At 37.0% G+C, this 2,772-nt stretch overlaps 1 long non-coding RNA gene across 2 annotated transcripts; it reads left to right on the forward strand.

Annotated features, from left to right (window-relative positions):
• The first annotated feature begins 692 nt into the window (after positions 1-692).
• Positions 693-2,049, forward strand: LOC122212360. 2 transcript variants are annotated; one of them, XR_006199119.1, is made up of 3 exons: positions 693-1,138; positions 1,261-1,340; positions 1,535-2,049. It is a non-coding gene; the product is annotated as an uncharacterized LOC122212360 (long non-coding RNA). The 2 variants fall into 2 exon arrangements; XR_006199118.1 differs by having other exon boundaries at positions 1,556-2,049.
• Positions 2,050-2,772: the final 723 nt, after the last annotated feature.

Consider the following 2,772-nt stretch of genomic DNA (forward strand, 5'->3'; position numbering starts at 1 on the left):
TAAACAAATCCTGAGACCCGTGTGTCACTACCAATCATAATAATCCTGTGTGTAATGGGGAATCCCAGTGGGAGAGAGAAAGAAAAGGACATGACAAATATTTGAAGAAACAACTGGCTGAAAATATTCCAAATTTGATGAAAAACATTTATCAATGGATCTGAGAAACTAAACAAATGCCAAAGAGATTTTTACTTAGACACACCATAGCTGAACTATTGAAAGTCAAAGAAAAAGAGATTATCTTGAAAGATTCCAGAGAAAACTCTAGTATCAGGAACCTAAATGCCTAGTAGGTGCATCAGTGATCCAGGAGGCTGGAATGGATCTCAATCCATGAACCCAGATTCCTAGATCTTACAGTAAATACAAATGAAATCGTGGAGCCCTCTTTCATCCTGATGTTCTGATGCGTATCTTTGAATAAGGGGTTCTATATGTTTTTGGAAAAGAGATTAGTAAAAAAGATCCATAAATGACTCTATATCCAACTTGACCTTGATCAAGTAATATGGTCAACAAGCCAGTACTGATTATGTTTGCAATGTTCTAAAGAATGAAAATTCTACCAAGAGCAATGATGGAATCCTAGGGAGAATGCCTTGGTGACCACAGGCAACCCATTCTCCCAGGAATGAAAACGAACAGACAAAAATCAATTCTGGATAGTTTAAGCATGTGAAAATAGTATAGCTATGTCTTTTCCCAGGTTGCTAAAGTTTAATGACTGTGGCAGTTGAAAACCTGCTTTTAAATGGGTGGATGGATTATGAGAGCAGAGTGTACAGCTCGTTTCAAATAAAAGAAGAAGCTTTGTAATTAAAAAAATGCTTAAGGTCAAGTCTGTACCTCCTTATTCAATATTAACAAGCAAACAAACAAAGAACAAAAGTTCTCTGAGTTTTAATACCATGTGTTCAGATCATTTAGTGTGTTTTGCTGTCCACATGAGCTCACTTTCTGGATAATTGGAAAGTTAAGTAATTGCCTAGAAAAGGTAAACATTTGTTAAAGTCCTTAAGAGGAGACTTAACTTATTTGCTACAACTGCAATAAAATAGTAGTTTGTGTCAACATAAGATCCTTCTTGTATCTATCCTATGATGTCATGGGGAACTGCCAACACACAGTTTTTGATGTAAGACTTTTTCAATATACTTCATTCATAATCAGAACTTACATTGTGATATCATTTTCCCCCTAAACTCTGAATAAATAAATAAAAGTGTGTTGACTTTGATTTATTTGTGTTTTCCTTAGGCACCTGATGATGATGACAGCTAAGGAAGATTCAATTGGCTGGTGTGATTGATAGATTTAAACGGCTAATGACCAAGGAGGTGGGACATTTTCAGTTCCAAATGAATAAGCTAATTCCTTCAGTATTTATGCTTTTCCTTGGGGCTCATGTTGTGCTGCTTGACACGCGTTCCAAAGTAGTCTTCCCTTTATAAGTTTTTTCACTTCGAACAGAATTGTTTCTCTGTAAGCGAGAGCTATATATTCCCCTCCTCCCTTTCTGTACTTCTTACAGGGCTTTTTGGATGTGTTTTAGAAGTGTTGCTGACTAGCTGGCTGAAAAGGGACGGGGAAGAACTTGGATATTGAATTTGAACGAGATCTCGAAGGATTCTGAATGAAAATGCAATACAGTGCGACAGCAGAGTCAATAACTCCAGGCACGGAAACCAGCAATGCCGTATACATACAGAGGGGAATGGTCACTGCTTATGTAGAGGAACAACAGCCTGACTAATTCATGCAGGAGGTGAGACTGGGGCCCAGGAGGAGACCCCGAAATTACAAATAGAAAATGTGGCCATTTACCTCACCGTTTACCTGAAGAAAACTTGAAGCGTGAAAGACCTACTTTTGCATCTTTTAGGATCTAAGTGGAATTGGCATGTTTTAGGAAGTGAGTTCTATTTCCTATATTTCATTTCAAGGATTCATAGTCTTCAAGAGCCAGCAAAGGGATGTATTTTCCTTAACATTTTCATGTAAGATGATCCATAAAGACTCTTTAAAAGTTCATATGCTCACCTCTTGTTTCAGGCTGACAAATGATTTTATTATTATGAATTTTATATACTATTCTTCAAAGAGTAACTCTTTTCTTCAGTGTTGTTTCATCAATAAAAGTTACTTCTTCTAAATAATTCTCATTGCCCCTTCAATCTCATGAGAACCTGTGCATAAATCTAAAGGAAGATATTGGGATTTTCAGAGATGGTGTTCAGCATATATTCTCAATTTTCCTCTCCTTTCCTACCTCCACCCACTTTTCTCTTCCTTACTTTGGGAAATTTCTTAGGGAATAAATCAAGACTTTCCTGACTGTTCTTAGCCCACAGCAAGTTTTCCTCATTTCACATGTCCTTGACTTCAATGTCTGTAGCTACTACACTGGCCCTGCTCTTCTGTGTGCTGCCTGATAATTATTTTCCACGTGCTTCGGGGACACCCCTCTAGTCTCTCCACCAGGTCCCAAGTTCCTCAAGGACAAGGGCTGTCCTTCACCTCTTAAACATCTCCAGTGTGATCTCATATAATTTAGAAATGATTATCAACTAAATGCACAAACAAGGGAAATGTATCCATAATTTTCTATGTATTTGGAAACATGGACTGCATTGTGCTCACTCTAATCTACATTATTCTCATCAAATTTTAAGTACATTTTCCATTATCCATTTTCCATTATTTCACTAAGTGAAAATAGCAAAGTCAATTTCAGAGAACATTTTCTTCTAACAGCAAATTATAAGTCTA

This window comes from Panthera leo, chromosome F3, assembly GCF_018350215.1.
Source record: "Panthera leo isolate Ple1 chromosome F3, P.leo_Ple1_pat1.1, whole genome shotgun sequence".
NCBI lineage: Eukaryota > Metazoa > Chordata > Mammalia > Carnivora > Felidae > Panthera > Panthera leo.